We start from the raw sequence: 21897 nt of genomic DNA on the forward strand, positions 1-21897 counted from the left end.
TGAGTCCACATATGTTCATCCCCTGGCCGCCCTGGTGGAAGGAGTCCTCTCTGTAATCTGTGGTTGGTTTTGGAGGCTCATTTTACAGGTGAAACAAATGAGGTTACCCAGGTGAAACAGGGTTTGAGCTCAAGTGGTCCCAGCTTCCAGTCAAGTTCATTTGCCTCTGGTTGACTAAGAGCCCTTGAGGGAAGGACCAGGTATTTAACTCCATCTCCATTGCAGAGCACATCCCCTGGCACACAGCAGCTGCTCCCTAAGTGCACATTGAGAGGCAAATGGCCTGTATTCTCCCTGACCCTTCAGCCTGCAGGGCCGTTTCCCTTCTCTTACCCGGTGGGACTCGTGGTCTCTACAAGTTCCCCGAAACTTATGTTTGCCTTGCACATTACTTACCTCTCCTAGAGGCACTTCTTAAACATTTCAGCATGTGTATGGGCAACATATGCTATTGCAAAATATTCCAATGTTTAGGAAGTTTATGGAGAAAAGTAGTTTTCCCTCCAATGTCTGTTCCCAGGGTGGTAGACATTAATGCAGCTCACCAGTGCTCTGCCTCCAGGCACCCATAGATTTGCACTTCCTGGGACCTCCTGTGCCTGAGGAGATCATGCAACAAGTGCTGGCCAAGGACTTGTGAGCAGAAGTGACAGATGGCTAGTTATTTGTCAGCTCAAGACCTCCAAAGCTGCTTTGGTCTGGCATGTTTTAGATGGGGTACGCTCCATCAGTCTCGATCCCTGAGTGATCTACAAGCAGAGAACCCCTATTGTCTCATGCTGATCTTCCATGCATGGAGAAGAAACCTCTGTCCTTTAAGCCACTTACATTTTGGGAGCTATTTGTTACTGCCACATATACTAACCTCTCCTGACTGTATGCCCAGCCTCTAGGTTTCTCTTCTGGGAGGCACCACTGTTATTTTCTTGAGTAGTCTTCCAGATATAATCAAAACATATGCCAGAAATACATTAATAGCATACAGTATATGCTGTTGTCTATCTTGCTTCTTTTTCACTTAATATATCTTGGAGATACTTCCATATTAATATATAAATATCTGTCTCATTTTTAACAGCTACATTTATTTCACTCAAAGTATGTACCATAATTTATTTAAACAGTAACACTTGGACATTTAACTTCCAATCTTTTGCTACTACAAGCAGTGCTGCAACAAATAACCTTGTACGCATGTCATTTCAAACTCATGCAATTATATCTCTAGAGCAAATTAGGCACTCTGTTTCTTCATTTATAAAATGGGAATAATAATAGGACCTACCTGCAGAGGTTGCTGTGTGTGGGTTAAATGTCTTAATAAAGTTACCAAGGCGAATCATACATGTGGCCACTGTACCCAAAAGTCATAGATAAAAATAATGTCATTTTGTGTGTCACCCAAGAGCTTCCTCAACATTGCTTCTTCTTACAGATGCATGCAACATGACCACAGTCTATTTAGAACACGGCATGGCCTCAAAGGAAATCTGTGCCCTTCAGCTGTCATTTTCCTGGTTCTATCTTTCTCCCCACCCCACCAGCCCAATCAGCCACTGATCCACGTTCTGTCTCTATCCAATTGCCTACCCTGGACATTTCATGTAAGTGGAATTATACAGGGCCTTTTGTGACTGGCTTTTCTCACTGAGTATAACATTTTCAAGGATCATCTATGTTGTAGTGTGTCAGTGCTTCATTCATTCTTATGGATGAATAATATTTTCTTGTATGGATAGACCACATGCTGTTTGTCCATTTCTCAGCGGATGGTCATTCAAGTTGTTTCCACTTTTCTGTTGTGGTGAATATTGCTGTTATGATCATGTGTGTAAACTTTTTATGTAGACGTGTTTTCAGTTCTCTTGGGCTTATGCTGGAGAGTGGAACTTTTGGGTTATATGGTGACCGAATTTAATTGCTTTAGTGGCTACCCAATAGTTTTCCAGCAGCTGCACCATTTGATGTTCGCACCATTAGTATATAAGGGTTTCAATTTCTCTACATCCTTGCCTGCACTTGTTATTATTTGTTTTCTTAGAGTGAGTTCTCTTTGCTGCCCTGAATCCTGAGGGAAACATATCTAATTGAGGATAGAGCTTCTTACTTGAGAAAGCCTTCTCCTCTACCTAACAACCTATGTTTACATTTCTGTAAGTTCTGACAGTTTGCAAAGCATCTTCAGATACAGCAACTCATTTAATCCTCCCAATACCCGTGAGTCAGGTAAAGGAGGTGCTGTCTATAATTCCCATCTTACAGACGAGGAGACTGAGGCCCTGCAGGCTCTGTGAGTGTCCTAAGCTCACTCAGCAGGATCAGAAACCCATGTTGTCTCAACCCCAGCCCACCCCAGGGTGCCCCATTTGAGGCATTTTGTGCAATAAACCAGCCAGGTCGACCAGTTGTTCTATAACTATTCAGAAGAAATAAGAGCACAAGGCTGCCATTTTAACACGCTGGCTTCATCGGAAGTTTTAAATTAGTTCTCAACGACTTGGTAGAGAAAGCCGGGTTGAGCTTTTTTGTAGTGATTTCCAGCAGCGAGGGAAGAGGTCATGCCACGGAGGCCTTAGGAGCAGCATCTATTGTTTAGCATCTCGGGGCCCCAGCTCGTCGCAGGAAATCCACAGCAAGGTGAAGGTCGTGCTTGCCAAGTCTTTGAAAGCAGTTCCTCCTGCCCGAGACCGCCTCACAGAAGCCGCAGCCCACCCAGACTTCCCGGGGCACTTTCTGCAGCACAAAAAGAAAAATATTTTTTGGACCAAGTGTAGTGCTGAGGTTGAAGTCCCACAGCAGCGGCGAGGACTCAGATGATGCTCCGGCTTTGAAAACAAGCCGAGCAAAACTGGGAACGGCATGAACCTTCAGCAAGCGTTGGCTGGTAAAATGTGGCCCATTGAATCGATGCAACCCAACCATCTGTTGAAAATTCCTATTTCAGAAGAATGCTTGATGGTCTGAAAAATGTTTATTGCCTGTGAGTAAGTGAAAAAGCAGGCTCTCAACTGGGGTGAAATATCCAAGGACATTTGGCCACATCTAGAGACATTTTCGGGTGTTATGAGGTGGGGTGCCCGGTGTGCAGGGGCCGGAGGGATGCCACTGGACAGCTTACAGTGCACAGGGCAGCCCCTCACCGCAGGTCATTGCCCAGTCCAAATGACAACAGCGCCAGGACGGAGAAATCGCTATATAATATACATCATAGGATTCCCATTTTTGTTGCATAAAAATGTTTTATATTATGTATGGTCAGAAGAACCATACATAATATATGTATGTTTACATATATTATATGTAAACCATACATAATATATGTATATATATATATATGTTTTCTTTAGAAAGGTGAAAATTTTTAAATTGTTGCGTAGTGTTGCATTGTCGGGATGTACCACAATGTGTTTATCCATTTGCCCAGTAACCCTCTCCTTTTATGATTATTTTCTACTATTTCTCTGTATTCCTGTGCCCTTCTATAGTTTATAACAATAGGTATTTTGTTATTGAACAATGCCACTCCCTTCCCTCCCCTCCCCCGTCCCCGGCTTAGCAATAATGCCGTGGGTGTGGGTGGGATGGCACAGGCTGAGTGCACTACTTCTGCCCGGGCTATCCTTATTGAGATCTTAGGGACTTAAAAGTACACATTTCTCTTCTCTCAGCTGATGAAGACACTGTGTGTGTGTGTGTGTGTGTGTGTGTGCCGGGGGTGGGCGGGGGTGGCGTGGGGAGGGGCTGAGGTGTTTCAAGTATTTATTTATCTGTGAGATGAACAGTTAAGTCGCTACCTGCTGAAAATTGCCCTATGTTGGAAGGGTTGACGGAGGCATTGTCTTTGGGGAAGGAAATGTGTTTTTCAGCGTGTGGTTGGTCACATTTGGTGCTGTGGTTGTGTGCTGCCCAACTCCCCCTGTGCTGACCTCGGATGTGGCCACTCTGAACGTCTCCCTTAGGGCAGTTGTCACAGTCTTTACTATCTCCTCGGCTTGTTTCTTTGCCTCCGGACTCTCTGCCTGGCCTGCTGCCCCAGCCCCAGAGGCCACAAGTGTTGGTCACAGCTCGCAGCCGCCCTTTCTCTGCAGAAGTGCCCGTGGCTGAATGGGAGCCCCCTCCCCTGATAGCTATGCACCTGCCAACCCCCAAGACCTCGGCCAATGATTGAATCCAGGTCAAAGCAACTCTGTGATGCAGCTCACGCTCCAGAGCTCCCCCGGAGACTACCTCCTCCCTCAGCCCCTCCCCTGTCCTCCCCCTGCCCCAACCTGCCCTGCAAAGCACTTTCTTGGAAACTTGCGCTAAAGTACTTGGTTGATTGTACCCCCACCATTTCCTACTGCTGTTGGTGAGAAAGTCCTTTATACTACATCCTGAGCTCCAGAGTCTTAGTGGGAAAACGAGCAAAATGGATCTCAGGATGGTGTGAGGGTCAAAAGGGATAATGTCTTAGTCACGGAGCTGACAGTACCACCTCCACCACGCACCTGTGGGGCAGAACATGTGTGAACAGGTGAACAGTGCTTCCCTATTGGTTGGAGCATTGTTTTGACACCCAGGTGACTTTCATTTTCTTATTTTTGCTCACGTGCATCTTCTCATTTTTCTTCTTTTATGTTATTTTATTCGTATCCTAATTTTTGAGTATCTATACCACTAAAAAGAAAGCAAATCAGAATGTGCCAATGAGTGTGATACTATGAGTGGGGGGAAGCCATGAATCAGGTTCTAGTAAATGAGGTATAATTTATAAAATTTTCTAAAATCCTGCTTCATAAATCAGGCTTCATTTATAAAACAAGAAGTGAGTAATTTGCATATTCAGCAACTATAGCACGTGAACTATTCTTTTTAGCAAATTCTTGTGATCTGCCACCCTGGGGCTCTGAACTCATCAGTATGTCCGAAACTCCAGCTGAGAGTGTTGGATGGACAGAAAAGGCCCTTTAAGAGGACAAGGCAGGGAGGGGGAGAGGCAGGCTCATCTGGATCCAAACTGGGAATAATATTAATAATAACAGCAGCTAGACTATGCCAGTCATGGTTCTTAAACACTTTTCATGTATTAACTGCTTTAACTCAGTAGCAATTCTCTGGACACTCTTATCCCATTTTACGGAGGGAAAAACTAAGACTCAGGAGGGTAAAGGAGCCAGGTAGTGAGTGGTAGAGCCATGGCTGGAACCCGGCCACTGGCCCCTTGGCCTGGGCTCTTTGCCACACTGGGATGCCACACTGCCAAGGGAGCAAACTCTAGATATGCTGCTGGGGAGCATGCCCAGTTCTCTGGGTCCCAAACTGGGACTTAGGTACATGCTTAATGAGTCCTGGACTCCATGGAACTTGAGTTAAGAATTCTTGGAAATGTGTACAACTTGCTGTCTTCTTTCCAAGCTATAAAAGTTCAGCTAATGGAAAGGGTGGACTCAAAGAATAAAATAACCCTGCACCCTCAGGGAAACTCACTAGCATTGCTGTCTTGCCTTCCTGACAGAGGTTCCTGGAGTTTGTAACATGTCACTTGGGTGTCAAACAGCACACGTCAAACCCCAGGGGCTTCAGCCAAATTGAGCAGTCTGGGAATGAAGTCAAGGGAGAGAAGAAAAGGTGGGAAAGTGAAAGCCCGTGGGTGCCAGATGCAGATCAATCAAAATCACCTGCAGTGATCAGAATGCTTAATTGAGAGCCTACCAAATGCTGGTGTCTCTCCTAAGCACTTAATAGATATAATTTCCCCCTGAGCTCTCTAAAAACTGAATTAGGTCAGAAACATCATCTTCACATCCCCATGATACTGAAGGTGAATAAATGGAAGCTCAGATAAGCTGAGTAACTTAAGGTCACACAGCTGGTGCATCAGTGAGTATGGTTGAGGTTCTGCTGCAGTAACAAATAACCCTGAAATCTCAGTGGTTTAAAAGGACAAAGGTTTAATTATGTTCATGCTATATGCTCATTATAGGTTCTTGGTACATTGAGATCACTCAGGGACCTAGGTTGATGGAGCAGCTGCCATCTTGGACTCTGCTAGTAGCAGTGACAGGGGGAGTAAGGAAACTCTTAGGGGTCTCATGCCAGAATTAAATAGTGTTGCAGTCATGACAAATTAGCCAGAAGTAGTTTTGTGGTCTAGGAAATGCAATCCTTACATGTGCTTATAAGCTAGAAGGAAGAATTGGGGAGATTGGCAAAAGTTTTCATGCAGCATCAATAACTACCATTGTTAGTTAAGAGATGGAACCAAAATCTGAACCCACCTCTCCTTGACTCCAGGTCACTGTGTGCCTTCTGAAAAAGTGGGCTCCCAGAAGTCGCTTTCATGCACCTTGGTCCCTTCTGCCATGAACATACCAAACCATCCCATGCTTCTCTAAGGAGCAAGCATGTCTAAGTGGACATGTGGGTACCAGCATGACCCCATGAGCCTCAACTCTGAATAAAGCGTATCATGCTTGCCATTATAACAAGCTATTGGATGTATGGCCAACTTCTTCCCAAGATAAAAACAAAGTCCTTTCAAGATGAAAAGGACAATTCCCCAGGGAGTAAATTTCTAATTCAGCCAATGGATTAGTCAGGTTAAGGCTCAGCTGCTGCAATGAAGAGATCCCTCAGGACAGTGGCTGACACAAGTGGAGGCCTGGTTAGTAGTGGGTAGATCATGGTGACTATCTGTGCTCCACAGAGTCACACAGGCATCCAGGTTCCTTCAGTCTTCCTCCTGCTGTCACCTCTTGGGGTGATGTTCTTGCCTACACAATGGAAGCTGACCCACCAGCACCATGTTCATGCTCCAGCTGGGGCAGGAAGAGTGGAATGGAGGGCAGCAATTCCTCACAAGGAAGTGATATGGAGTTGTTCACCTCCTTGGTGAGAGCATAGTCACATGACCACACCCAACTGAAGGAGAGGTGGGAAAGCTGAATCTCTAGCTTGGCAGTCATGTGTCCTACTGAAACTCCGGAAAGGGCTTCTATTACTAACAGGAAGAAGGGATGAGCCCTGCCTCCTCCTCATCGCCTGCCCCCAATTCTCCTGATGAACCTCTCTGGTACTGATTCCTCATCAGCCTGGCCATCCCACCTTACCCCTGGGCGAGACTTCTCCCAACAATCTGTGCTACCTTCCATAGGTGTGGTAATCAGGTTGGTCTGCCATAACAAAACACCACAGCCTAGGCAGCTTAAACAACTGTAGGACAGACTTGGAGGCTGGAAGTCCAAGATCAAGGTGCCAACACGGTTGGTTCCTAGTGAAAACTCTCTTCCTGGCTTGTAGACAGCCACCTTCTCCCTGTGTTCCTCACGTGGTGGAGAGCACAGTCTCTCTCCCTTGCTCTTATAAAGCCACTAATCCCATCACGAGGGCCCCATCATCAGGACCTCATATAATCCTAGTCACCTCCCAAAGGTCTCATGTCCAAACACCATCCCAGTGGGGGCTAGGGCTTCAACATATAAATTGGGGGCGGGGGTGGGGAGGCACACAATTCAGTCCATAGCAATGAGACTCTACGAATTTTCTGATGTCCAAACCCCACCCAGCCCCACTACCCTCCGAGCCCCAGCTATGCCAGGATCCTGCAAATGTACCACACGACTCCATTGTTCCTTACAATTTATAGTAGGTATTTACATGATTGATTACATGGTCAGGGGAGAGGAATGGAAACCAGCAACCCCAAGACCAAATTCCACCCAGGTTGATGAATAAACCTCTTTTTAAAGCTTAGACCCCGAGGAGCTGATATATAGGAATGCAAATTTGTTATAAGCCAATGACCATCTCGTTGGCAGTTCCAAATATCTCGAGGGCTTCCCAGCGCTTTCCAACATCCCGCTGCCAAATTAAACACATGCATCCAGTTGGTGACTGTGCACCCAGACATTCAAGGGTACAAAAATAGCAGAGAAACCAGCCGCGCGCTCTCCCAGGCAGCCAAGCACAGGGGCTGATGGAGAAGCCGTGGGCTGTGCGAAATAGTATTCATGGGCTCCCACAAGACTTGCGCATCTATTTGGGGGATAAATGGCTGCTCAGAAAGGTTCCCACCTCTTTGTATAAATGCGATTTCACACTCTACTCAAATGCCTCAGGAACTTGCAACAAAAAAAAAAATGGGCGCTCAGATGGACTCCCCAGTGAACAGCTCCTTGTGTCTCGCCATCCGGCAGCTTGGAAAAACGACCGTTCTTGTCCTTTCAGGAGCTCCTCTGACCAGGTTGGCCTCCCAGAACTGAGCTGAGCGCTCGCTCCTCCAGTCGAATGGCCAGCTCACGGGTCCCCGTCCACCTTTGCTTATGCGGTGCCATGTCACCGTGAATGCTGTCCTCGCCGTTCCAGAATCCTTTCCTATTTAAAACTTTCTCTGCCTTCCCAACCCAGCTCAAATGCTGCCTCCTCCCGGGAGTTCTCCGAGACTACCCCTTCAACCCCATTCTTATCTCTTGTCAATGCCTTGAGTCGTCCTTGCTGTTCCACCCAGCCAGCCTGCTTGACCGGTGCTCTCTGAACACTTGAGCCGAGGTAGCCCGTGCAGACCCACAAAACAATTGTTAGGTCCAGGCTAGCTCATCATCAGCACCATGCCTCAGTTTCCTCATGGCTAAGAGGGTCAGTAGATGGGTGAGGCACTGAGACCAGGCCTGGCCCTGAGCTAGTGATGTGTGTCAGCTCACAGTTACGCTGTGGCTCCTGCTCAGACCCTCCCTCCCTCCCATGTCCTGGGGCTGAGCCACCAGGAGAATGTGGTGGAGGATGAGGCAGGAGGGGTGTGGGGATTGGGGCCCAGGACTTTAGGGGTTTGGAGTCCAGGTGAAGGACCTAAGCGGTTATCCAGGGAACTGGGCAGGGATTTGGGCTGGGGAGTGACACCCTCAGAACCGCAGGTAGGAAGGCAGGTGGGAGGGGGTCCGTAACCTGCTGCTCACAGGGCTGCAGTGAGGATGGGCACAGCACTGAACGCAAAGTGCCAGGCGCAGGCCCCGCACGGAGTCACTGCCCCTGATGCTGAGCAGACCCTCCTCACACGTCTGCCTTGTGGACGGGAACAGAAGGCCTTGCGTTCCGAGTGCCCGGGGAGGAACGTGGCTGGCTACCAGCCAGAAGGCAATGCCAGGCCCCTTCTAGAGCATTCCTTGGCAGAGCAAAGTCTGCACCGTTCCTGGTACACATAAGACAGAACCCTGACATTCACTAGGCATGCACCCAAGAACTTGGAGAGGCTCTGAACTTGGGAATGCCACCATTTCCAAGACCTGCAGCTTTGGGGAGGTCCGGGGAGGCGAGATGAGGCAGCAGGCCTTCAATGCTCAAACTGAGTGAGGCTGTGTGACCTGGGGTGAGTCACTTGATCCCTCTGGGCACTCAGTTTGGTTCCCCTGGAAACAGACCCTATGACGTGAAGAGGAGTTGAAGGAGGAGTTCATTTGGGAGTGGTCGCAGGAAGCACACTCAGGGAGCGGGAGGTCAGACCCGGAGGAAAGGAGCAGTGCAGGAATGTTGTTAAGCCAGTTACTAGAAGCCAAAGGCAAACACACACCTCAGGGGCATCCAGAGTGGTGTCCAGGGGGCTGGGGTATTTATATTCTCGTTTCCATAATCACTGGTGGGGGTGTCTTTGCAGGATGTTCACTCCTTAGCCCTCTGGGCTCAGGGCATTAACCCCAAGTCACACGGGCAGGTGCTGGCTCTGGGCTCAGGTCAGGGTGCATTACGGCCCAGGTGAAGGCTGAAAGTAGGGCACCCAAAGTATCTGCCACCAACAGATGAGATAGGGCGAGTCTCAGGATGAGTGTGAGGGTAGATGAGACAATATGTGTCAAGTTGTTAGCAAGATGCCCAACTCTGAGTGGACACTCAATAGGTGCTGGCTCTTCCTAATTGTGAGAGTTCGGGCCAGGTCAGGTGGGTGGTGTTCCCTTAACTGAAAGGGAAGAGGTGGAAGGCGGTGATCATTCTCCCACGGCCCTCCCTGGTGGGTCACCTGGTCACCTGGTGGGTGGCCTTGGCCGTCTGCACCTGCTCTTGGTCTGTAGAAACCCTGCCCCTCCCCCTCATGCAGGTTCTGTGCCACCTGTGATTCCCCGACACACTTTGTAGAAAGTGTCCTTTTACTCAGCTCCCCTCAAGTGTCTCCGGCCAGGCCCGATGGACCACTAGCTCACCTGTGCATCAGTGACCGCTTGTCATGTTTGGCCACCCAGCACCCCACCCGTGTTAGGGGAATCTCCCTCGTTTGCGTTGTGGAGGGAAGAGGCAGAGACCAGGACAGAGTGGAAATCCCAGGCAGTCACATCCCAGCCTCCCTACACCTGGGCTCCACCAGCCACCCCTACACTGGACGTGAAGTCTGGAGCTTGGTCACTGCGGGTCCTCTCTGGCAGCGGTGGCTGGGATGGGTGGGCACCTGGCTGCACTGCCCTGACCCACCTTGAGAAAGAGGGCTTAACCCCCCTCCTCCCAGGCTCAGAGAGGACATCCAGCAGACAAAATCTCTTTGGGAGAGAAACCCGTCGCCCAAGGTCATGTCCTGCTTTTGGGTGGCAGCTGCACCCCCTGTCTGATCTCACAGGGGTGTAAGACCTGGCCCCTCACCCCGATTGGGACAGCTATGGAAGGCCAGCCCAGTCCCCAGCTCCCGTGGGGGAGGCTAAGTCCTTTGTTGGGACTGTTTCCCAGCTCAGTGTCCCCTCTGCCCAATTCTGCTTTCCTTCCTTGCTCCCTGGCATCAGCCCTTAGCTCATGCTAAGCCCTGCCTCAGAGTCTGCACCCCGGGTTCCCAGCTCGGCAGCCTTGGCGGGATTGGAGGCAGCGGCCGGCACAGCAGTGATGGTGGCCAAGGCTCAGTGGCTGAGCGCTGGGCCGATTTTATTAGCTCTGTCTGCAGAAGTTCTGTCTGATTCTCCCACCCTCCCAGCCATGATCAGCTATAACAGGGTCTGCTAACAAACTCCTTTCCTCTTTATCAGCTGGAGACGGTTTCTGCTGCTTTCAACTAATAACTCTAACAGTTAAATTCTCAAACGCTAACCTATCTACACAGGATTTTTCACAGATGCCCATTAACGGTTTTAGAGCCATAGATAATCCCCCTCCAATAGAAAGTGGATCAAGTAGGGATGATATTGTCCATATGTAAATTATGTGCCTAATTTCGGGGAGAGTGTGCAGAGGTCCTAATCAGATTCCCAAAGGGCTTTTTGAATACTGCTAACCATCTGCGAAGGTGCCCCTCTGTGCCTCCCGTGGACTGTGGGGGTACACAGTTCCCCTCAAGGAGGGATTTCTACGTAGTCACATGCTGATTAATGTGGGGATACGTTCCGAGAAATGTACTGTTAGGCGATTTCGTTGCTGTGTGAATGTCATAGAGTGCACTTCCACAAACCTCGATGGTTATAGCCTACTGCACGCATAGGTCCTAGGTATCCTACTGCTCCTAGGCTACTCGCCTGCATAGCATGCCACTGCACAAAGCAACAGGAGATTAAATCAAGCACAAGAGCAAATGATGCAATACTAGGAAGAGACATGATCAAACGAGATGTACAAGGCCGCTTCGGGCATAATATGGCACCTTGTTCTGCAGCAAGCTTTTTTTTTTTTTTTTAATAGGTAGAAAGAATGTATTCTTCATAATAATAAAGGTATAGTATAGTGAATACATAAACCAGTACCATAGTTGTTTATTGTCATCATCAATATGCATAATTGTACATGCTCTATTTTTATATGACTGGCAGCACAGTTGGTTTGTTTGCACCAGCATCACCACACACGTGTGAGTAATGCATTGCATGACAATGTTTCAACTCTATGGCATAACTAGGCAATAAGAATTTTTCAGCTCCATTATAATCTTGTGGGATCACTGTTGTATATTCTTGTCATTGACAGAAACAGTTATTCGGCATATAACTGTATCTTAGATACAATACATGGGCGGGGTCAAGCTGCCTGAGTTTCCTGCTCATAGAGCAGTCTAATGAAGTCAGCTCCTAGGTCAGTGATGGCGAACCTATGACACGCGTGTCAGCACTGACACGTGTAGCCATTTCTGATAACACACGGCCGCTGAGACGGCCGCATGCCGAGGATGAAACATTTGCTGCTCCTGAGGATGAAACATTTGCGAAATAATGTTTTTTCCTCAAAGTGACACACTACCCGAGTTATGCTCAGTTTTTTGGCGAAGTTTGACACACCAAGCTCAAAAGGTTGCCCATCACTGTCCTAGGTGAGTCACTCAGGATCCCAGGCTCCTTCCACCTTGTGGCTCTGCTCTCCCCTAAGATGCTAGGTCCTCTCCCTTCAGCATAGGCGTCTTTAGCTCCTGGGCCCTTAACATTTCTTCTGCTCACGGTCCATAAGGACTGGTCTCGAGTTACATGGCCCTACCTTTTTGCCTGGCAGACTAGGAAGTATCATTCCTGGCTGGGCAGCCACCTCCCAGCAGCGACTCTAACACAACGCATTGATGGACAATTAGCTACCTTCACCACACTTGGGATGATAACAACAGAGCAGGAGGGCCGTGTAAAAAAAGCAATTTCAACATGATACCCCCAGCACAGGATATTACTTATTGAGCAGAGCCTCAATACAGATTTGTTGAATGGATAAAGGAAAGAATAAAGGAATGAATGAAAAAGTCATCAGACTCCGTTAAGTCCAGGGAATATTTCTAGGTTGTTTTGACTTTTTGGAAATCATTCTCAGTATAGTTCAGTTGAAAAGGAAAAAAGAATTGGCTGGCTGAAGATGCCATTTTTCTCTAAGACAGTGGAAGGAAGCGTTTTGACTGTTGTCCAGGATGTCCGGAGCCCGGCGGACGGATTCCTTTCCCCAGCCAGGCCTCCTTCCCCAGGGCTGTGTGTTTATTTGGAAGAGGTCTGTTCCTGCTGGAGGACAGGTGTTCTGAGTGCAGCTGACGTGGTACGGTTGGAGACCCAGGTCCTGCACTCGCTCGGCTGCCTGAAAATTAATGGCTTTTCTTGTATTTCTGGTGGGAACTGGGTGTTTCCCAGCAAAAGGTAACACGGCCTGTGGAATATTATTTCCTGAGAAGCACTGGATTTCCCCCCATATTAGTCATCGTAGAATGTATATTATTTTAACTCTTGGACCCAGACCTGGATTTGAGAGCACTCAAGGCAGAGTGCAGAATGGCGGTGGGGCCATATGGTTGACGACTTAGGACGGGGCAGCTCTCTTCCCCTCGCTTGGGGATGACGTGACGCTCCCTGCAGGCACGGGCAAGCCTCTTCCAGGCCCAGGACTGGTGTCTGAGCCCATGGTCTCTTGCTGGTGGGATTGGAGTGGAGCAGAGGGAGGTGGAGCTCAGGAAGGGTTAGGAGGCCTATGTAGTAGTCAACACCTGTTGTGTGCAGGGAAAAGGCAACGCCCTGGTGGAGGTAGCTGGGCGACTTAGCCATGCATGGTAGGGAGACACAGGTTTTATGAGCTCAGAGCAAGTGGAGACACAATCTTCACAGAAGGAGTGGATGCCTGAGATGTGGGCAGCTTTCCAGATGAGAGCAAGGGTGGCCAGACCTCGGGATCAGCGAGAGCAGGGGCCTGGAGTTGAGAGAGGACAGTGTCCTCACAGAGCTGGACTGTCCCCCTTCCTGCTCCCCGCAGCTCCCCACTGCAGCCCTCCATGTCCTGCCCAGATGCCGGCTGTCTTGGTGGGAGGCCCCAGCGGCTGCTCAGCAGTGGTGGTGCAGGTCAGGAAAAGGCAGTGAACTTGAGGTCCCCCCTTATCTAGGGAGAAAGCTGGGAAGATCCCAGTGAAGGCGGAGGCAGTGGAGGAGGCCAGGGGGCTATTGGAGGTGACCCCGCCTCGGCTGGATGGTGACCAGCTGTGGAAGCAGCCAAGTGCAGCCCGGCTGTGGCCCTCACTCCAGCCAGGCCCCTCTGGTCCTCTGAGTCCCCTTCCTCTCTGGGGATGCCATGAGCAGATGTTCCTTTGAGTAGCTGTTCATGAAACCGGCATGGGGGGGTGGGTCTCCAGCTGAGCCCCTCCTCCTGGCCTCATGGTGTCTGGGAAAATCTTGCTGACAATTGGCAGGTGAGACTGGTGAGACAGGTGAGGCTCTCCAGGTGTTAGAGTGAGAGCTTGGAGCCAGATGGCCTGGGTTCAAATCCCGCTCTGCTACATGCTATTGAGCTCAGCTCTCCCAGGCCTCCTTTGTGGCCCAGGGGGAAGTAACAGCATCTCCCGATAGCGTTACGCAGGTTACATAGAAGGCCTACGTGTCAGGCACACCTGAGCCATGGTTGCACGCTGTTACCTTGAATAGCTGACACTCTGGGATCCCCAATCTTCGGGGCCAGGCGTCTCTCCTCTCTTTTTCTCTTCACTGTCCCCTCTTCTCTATGAACCCCTCTTTTCTCCTTTCCCCTCCAGTGCTGTCTCCTCTAACCCCGATCTCGGAAGCCTGCTCTGCTTAAACTTCTCCTCTCAGAGGCGCTAGTGACAGCCTGAAGTGCTCCCCCATCCCTGCTCCTTGGTCAGAGGAGGGGGAGTCAGGAGGAGGGGCGCAGCTGGCCCCGCTGTCAGATTCGCCTCCACTCCTGTTTCATGAACCGCTATTGGCTTCTTAAGGCCCAGACCCAAAGCCCCGTCCTCCGGGAAGTCCTCCCAAACTCCCTGGAGCAGCTGAGGCTGCCTGACCCGCTGCCCTTCAACCTTGGACATTGGTGTGAAATGCTGACCACCGGTCTGGCCCAGTCACCCGCATTCTCTCTCCTGAGGCCACGGCAGCCTGTGCCCGCTTGGTGCAAACTGGCTCAGGGAGGGGCTGCAAACTCCAGCTCTGTCTACCCTGCGCCAGGGGAGCACTAGAGCCGAGATTAAAATCACTAAGTAACTCTCAAGGGGGAAACCTGGGCAAGTGGACCATGGAAACATCACGTGTAACGTGCCAGGTGAGGAGAGAAGGTCTGGTGTCTTCGCCGGCGGTTGCCATCCTAGCAAGGAAGGAAGGAAGGAAGGAAGGAGGGAGGGAGGAAGGGAAGGGAGGAGGGAAGGAAGAAGGGAGGGAAGGAGGGAGGAAGGGAAGGAGGGAAGGAAGGAAGGAAGAAGGGAGGGAGGGAGGGAAGGAGGGAGGGAAGGAAGGAAGGAAGGAAGGAAGGAAGGAAGGAAGGAAGGAAGAAAAGGGAGAGAGACAGAGAGATGGGAGTGTGGAGAGAGACAGATGGGAGAAAATAACAGGGAAAGTAAGTGAGGGATTGAGAGAGGGATTGAGATAGACACCCAGACAAGTGACAGATGTTGATAAGGAGACAGAGAGAGAGAGAGGAAGAAAGACAGAAACAGAAAGAGTAGGAGATAGGGAAAGGGACAGAGAGAGGAGACATAGAGACAAAAACGATACCGAACACGAGGGCGACAGGAGGGAAGAGCAGTCCAAGGTAGCGGGAGGGCGGGGCGGGGGCGGGGGGGGGAGGGAGCTGCAGAGACCGGAAGCAGGTGCCTTGCAGACCTGCTGCTTCAGCTGCATCCCTAGCACCCTTCACCACACAGACCATCCCCCGCGCCCACCATGTCCACTGCAGAAAGTGCCGGCACACCGCCCTGGGAGGGCAGCCTGGGGGTGGGAACAGCCGCCGGGACAAAGGGCACACGCTAAGCCCAGCTCCCAGAACTGTGGGTTCTGTGTCCTCCCCGACAGTGGGGCGAGTGGACGCCCCCACCCGATAGAGGGACATGGTTAATGTTCTCAAGTCCATGGGCCTTGGCCCTGGATTTTAATTAGGCATTTAACTGGAAAGGGGCGAGGCCTCCATTTCCCCACAAATCCAGCTGCCAGCTTTATCGTGATCCCCTGCAGGACACTGTGAAGACAGGGGCTTGAGTGAAAGAGGATGAGGCGGGGGCGTGTTGGAATCGCCGGGGCCCCCACCCCAGGTTTCATGGGATCAGAAGAAGTATTCCAGCTTCAGGGGCTTCCATGGGGAGGCGTGGGCTTTCCATTGAGCAGAAGTTCACCCTTCAGAAGCTCCCGAATTAATCCTCCGACGGGGCCGGCGGAGGGGAGTGCGGGGGGTGGGGGGACCTGGAGGGAGCAAGTCACTGTATGAGTGCAGCTTTGATTGCTTGCCAATGTCAGGAAGCCCAACTCCACCTGGCCAAGTTGAAACCCAGAATAGTGACTCAGTTACCTGAGGAGTCTAGAGGCAATCAGCTTCAGGTCCGGCTAGCTCCAGGTGTTGTGATGTGATCAGCAAGCTGTGCCTCTCTCCTTTCCTCGTCTCTGCTTTCCTCTGGGAGAAGTTTATCCTCACCCAGTCCCTCTCAAGTGGCAGCGAAGATGATGACTGACAGCTCCAGTCCTCCTGCCAGCTCAGCAATGCCCCGAGCTTGACTCTCTTTGGAGTGCCTTGACTATGCCACCACTGTGACACACGGCTCCCCTGGAGCTGGGGGTGGAGCCATAAACACAGAAGGCCTGAGCGCAGGGAAGGGTCCTCACGGGGAAACTGATGAGTCAGAGAATCTGAGAATACGCTACAGTCAGGGCTGAGCCTGCATGCATGAGCTTAGCTGTGTTGATGGCTGAAATATTGAAACATTTCTAGGTTGGTTGGTAAATAGCCACTGCCTTGAGTTTCCTTCCTTCCTTCTTCCCTCCCTCCCTCTCTCCTTTTCTCCCTCCCTTTCTCCTTCTCCTTCTCCTTCTCCTTCTTGAGTTTTCTGAGTGCTTCTCCCCTCACCATCTTGGACACATTGACCCTAAAGTTTGGGTTGCAATGCCTGGGTGAGCAGGTGTCCCCAGTAGGCCATGCCATGAGCATCACCCCAGATACAGGGACCATCAGAGGCCTAGGACTGCGGAGCGGGATTGGCCAAGGATGCTGGGGCAGCGCCGGTAGCTGCCAAGCAGCCCGTTGCTCATGCTGTGCGCTGAGCACCCGCAGTGTGAGTGAGGTTGTGTACTGACAAGGGTGGTGGGGGCAGGCACCAGGCGCTGTGCACTCCCAGTGTGCCCCGCCCTGGGCCACCTGCTCCACAGGAGCAGACACATTTAACCCGCACCAGGCCTTGGGCTGTGGGTTCCCCTCCCGCTCCGTGAGGAAAGTCGAGACTCCGGGAGGCCCGCCGAGTTGCCCACATCACCCAGAAGGTAGGTGTTAGCTGGTCACGACCCCCTGAGCCCGTCTCGGCACAAAGAGCTGGGGTCATCCTACCACACTCACATTGGTGTGGATTCTAGGGCTGGGGCTGAGAGGCCGGGGGTTGTCAGGGTCATGTGCAACTAACTTTCTGTCTCTCTCGCTCACCTTGTCCTCCCCTCATTCTGGACCTTCCGGAACACCCATCCCTGTCCCTGCTGACCAGGGAACCAATTCAAGCAGCCCCGAGACTCTCGGTGTCTCCCCACCGGCCCATTCTGCTGGCTGGATGGGGGTGGGGAGACCCTCCCTGCTTACAGTAATACAGTTACAGGACAGTGACACTAACATTAATGTCCTCGCCCACGAATCCCACATCTGTGTTACTTCTGGTGATGTTTCATGAGCTGACTTTTTCTTCTCACTATGGGTCATATTTTCCTGATTCTGTGTGCACTGGGACATTTGGAACTGGGTACCGGGTCCTATGAGTCTTACCTTGCTGGGTGCCAGGTGGTTTTTGTGCACACGCCTGTGCCTCCTTCGGGGACACAGTTAACTACGTGGAAGCAGCTTGACCCATTTCATTCTGTATGATCAACAAGTGACCAATTGTGCCCTGGCTGGTTTGGCTCAGTGGGAAGAGCGTTGGCCTATGGACTGAAAGGTCCCCGGTTTGATTCCGGTCAAGGGCACATGCCCAGGTTGCGGGCTCGATCCCCAGTAGGAGGCATGCAAGAGACAGCTGATCAATGATTGTCTTTCATCATTGAAGTTTCTCTCTCTCTCTCTCCCTCTCCCTTCCTCTCTGAAATCAATAAAGAATAAGAATAGATAATTTATTTTTTAAAAAAGTGACCAATTGCAATAATCATTTGAGCATCTAGAAGGTTCACAACCTGGGCTAAGATTTCTTTCTTTTAAAATTGTATTATTCTTCGTTTATGAATACGCAGGTAGGCAATCGACTCATGTTTTGAGACTCTGTGGTTCTGCGCGAAGCCATTGCCAGGTGAAGAAACTGGCCTGATGGGTATCCGTGGGGCACTCCCTGAGCTCATGGTTTGGTGGAGACATCTCTCCTGGTCAGCCAGCGAACCAAACCCCAGCCATCTTTGTCCTGCCCGCCATGGGCCTGGTCCACAGTGGTCTTCCTCACTGTCACAGAACCAGCGGCCAGGGCCAGCCTTTGGGCTCCACCCCATGCAGGGCATAGAGTCGAAGGCAGGGTTCTTCCCTGAGAGGCCGAGAGGGAGGCTGGCCCAGCCGTGGACGGGAAGCTGCGAGGCCGAGGAGGGGCTGCCTGACAGTTGCTTTCAAACAGGTCTTCCGCGTCAGAGATGCACACCCTCTGCAGCAGGTGGACTCCGTTGTTCTGGGGTGGTCTCCGCATGCCGAGCATTCATCACACGTCCAAAGCATTTCCTCACCCAAGAGCTGATTCGAATCCCACGGGGGCGTTCTTTCCCACGTTATTGATGTCTTTTCCTGTCCATCCCCACTACTTCCCTGTCCAACCAATATGCTTACGGTGGTCATTTTGCAGATGAGAAAGAGACTCAAGGATGGGACCCTTACCCAAGGCGGCGCCCACTGGCGGGGGGCCGGGGCGAGAAGCGAGTGTGTGGAACTCCGGGGCCCTCGCCCCTCCACCTCCCATTCTGCCTCTTTTCAAAGTGAGTCACAAGGCGGACGGCAGCCGCCAGCCAGCGGAGGTGGGGCGGGCCTCTGCCCCAGCTGCGTGTTCATCAGTCGCAGCGCTGTAAAAGATCACTTGGCAAAAGATGAGCAATAAATTAAATTACTCAGAGAACACACTCTGCAATCAAAGGCATTGTCTCAGGAGCGCTGCGCTCGCCTCTCCAAGCTGGGCTCAATTAGAAGCTACAAGGCGACGCCATTTCACAGGGACGAGGCTCAAAACAACGACCTGGGGGCCAGTTGCTGGTCCCTGCCTTCTCCCCAGCCCCTCCCAGGGTGGTGGCCCCCCAACCTTGGTTCCAGGGGGCTCCTGAGGAGGCCTGGTTCAAACGACACTCTGCCCAGAAACCACACGCTTATGAATCCCAGAAGTTTCGCTCGCTCAGGTCAGGCTCGGAGCTTGGCTGACGTTAGCGGAGACATTTTTCTCTGTCAGGCAACAGAACGCAGCACAAAGACGCCAGCTGCGAGGCCTCAGAGCCCAGGTCTCTAATTAAAACAGTGGAAAATTAGATAACTTCACAAATTCATCACTGCCGCCACCGGCTGTCAGAGGCAAGGCTTCAGGGTTACCCCCACCTTTTGTTTATACGCTAACGGGGTCCCTGCGGTTGCCCTTTTAGTGAGTATGTGTGTGCATGGGTGTGTGAGAGAGAGTGTGTGTGTGTGAGTGTGCATGTGTGTTTGTGTGGGAGTGTTGCGTGCATGTGTGTGCGTGCATGTGTTAGTGTGCATGTGTAAGTGTGTGTATGTAGAGTGTGAGCATGCGTGTCTGAGTGTGTGTGAGTGTGCATGAGTGTGTAGAATGTGAGTGTGAGTGTGTGAGAATGTGAGGGTGTCTGTGAGTGTGAGCGTGTGTGTAGAGTGTTAGTGTGTATGTGTGCGTGACTGTGCATGAGTGTGTGTGAGTGTGTAGAGTGTGAGTGTGTGTGTGAGAATGTGAGTGTGTGTGTGAGTGTGTATGAAAGTGAGTGTGAAAATGTGTGTGAGTGTGTGTGACTGTGAGTGTGAGAATATGTGTGTGAGTGTGTGGGAATGTGAGTGTATGCATGAGTGTGAGTGTGTGTGAGTGTGAGAGTGTGTGTGTGAGTGTACACACATGTTTGTGCTTTTATTTTATTTTCCTCTGGGTCTAGCCTTTCTACTCTTTTCATTTTCAGCCCAGTCCATAAAAATCTTAAGTCTAGTGGTCAACCAAGAAGAGAGAATTTCATCTAACAGTAATTTTTACCACCTCTCTGAGCTTGAAAAATATTACTCTTCAAAGCTATCTTATTCAAGATCTCATTTAATTCTCCCAATAACCAGATGAGGTGGTTTTATTCACTCTGTTTACAAAAGAGGAAACTGAGGCTAGGTGAATTTGGCTCCCGGGTCCAGGTGACCCAGCGAGGGGCTGAGCTCGGACTTGAACCCAGTTCTGTCTGGCCGAGAGCACTTGCTCTTCACCGCTACAGATCTGACCTCACACAGACGCTGCCACCTCTCGGTGTCCAGCCCTGTGCCAGGAATCCAGGGAGTAAACACAGTGGTAATTGTGATAACTACCATGTATTGTGCTTCACAAGCACCGTCTGTTTCCCCTCACCCAAAACAGAACAGGTTAGGTACTATAAATATTCCCATTTTACAGAGAGGAAAAATGAGGCTTAGAGATTGGAGCAGACAATGTAAGCCAGTTCCTACCTCCTTAACCCTTACCATTGCTGCACCCAGGTATCTCAGCCTGGATTGTCCTCTGGCCACTGGACCCTTCTCTGCCCAGCATGTTGGTAGACCCCAAGTGCTGGCTGCTAAAGCCCCAGGGCATGGACACCTAAGCTCCTTCATGTTAGGCAGAGTCACTCTGAGGTGTGATCAGCATGATTTCACAGGGGTTTATAATCTGGTGTGGAGACAGTTAACAACTGTACAAATTGATGTGTGATGTAATATGAGCTAGAGACACAGGCAACAAAAAAGTGTTTGCCAAAGAATGGGGGGTGGTAGCAGTTTGTATGGGGTGTTCCGGAAAGGCTTCTTTGAGGAGGGATTGACTGGTGTACAGACATGAAAGAAGCAAGCAAAGGAGCCACGAGAAGCTGTTATAAAAGAACATTCCAGGCAGGCGGAACAGAACATGATCCATCACCATCACCATCATCATTGTCATCCTAATTATTGTCACCGTCATCATCACCATCACCACCATCATCACTGTCACCATCATCATTGTCATCATCTCCATCATCACCATCATCATCACCACCATCATTACCATCACCACCATTACTGTTACCATAATCATTGTCACCATCACCATCATCACTTTCACCATCATCATCACCATCACCACCGTCATCATTGTCATCATCTCCATCATCACCATCACCACCATCATCATTGTCATCATCACCATCATCATCACCATCATCATCATCACCACCATCATCACCATCTCCATCATCACCATCATCATCACCATCATTACCATCACCACCATTACTGTTACCATAATCATTGTCACCATCACCTTCACCATCATCACTGTCATCACCATTATCACCATCATCACCACCACCACCACCACCACCATCACCAAGATGGGGCACAGTGGCTTTTTCTAAAGCTTCCCAGATGATTCTAACGTACAGCCAGGGTTGGTATCTGCTGCCCTAGACTGAACTAAATACCTTACAGGAACATTTTTATTTTAAAACTAGAGGCCTGGTGCACAACATTTGTGTACTGGGCGGGGGTGGGTCCCTCAACCCAACCTGCACCCTCTCGCAGTCCGAGACCCCTTGGGGGATGTCCGCCTGCCAGCTTAGAACTGCTCCCCGCTTCCCCGAGGGGTCCTTAGCACTGCCACAGAGGTGGGAGAGGCTCCCGCCACCACCACTGTGCTCGCCAGCCTTGAGCCCAGCTTCTGGCTGAGCGGTGCTCCCCCTATGGGAGTGCACTGACCACCAGGGGGCGGCTCTTGCATTGAGCATCTGCCCCCTGGTGGTCAGTGCACATCATAGCGACCGGTCCTTCTGCTGTTCGGTCAATTTGCATATTAGGATTTTATTATATAGGATTCCCTACTCACAAAAA

Source organism: Eptesicus fuscus, chromosome 21 (genome assembly GCF_027574615.1).
Source record: "Eptesicus fuscus isolate TK198812 chromosome 21, DD_ASM_mEF_20220401, whole genome shotgun sequence".
Classification (NCBI taxonomy): Eukaryota; Metazoa; Chordata; class Mammalia; order Chiroptera; family Vespertilionidae; genus Eptesicus; species Eptesicus fuscus.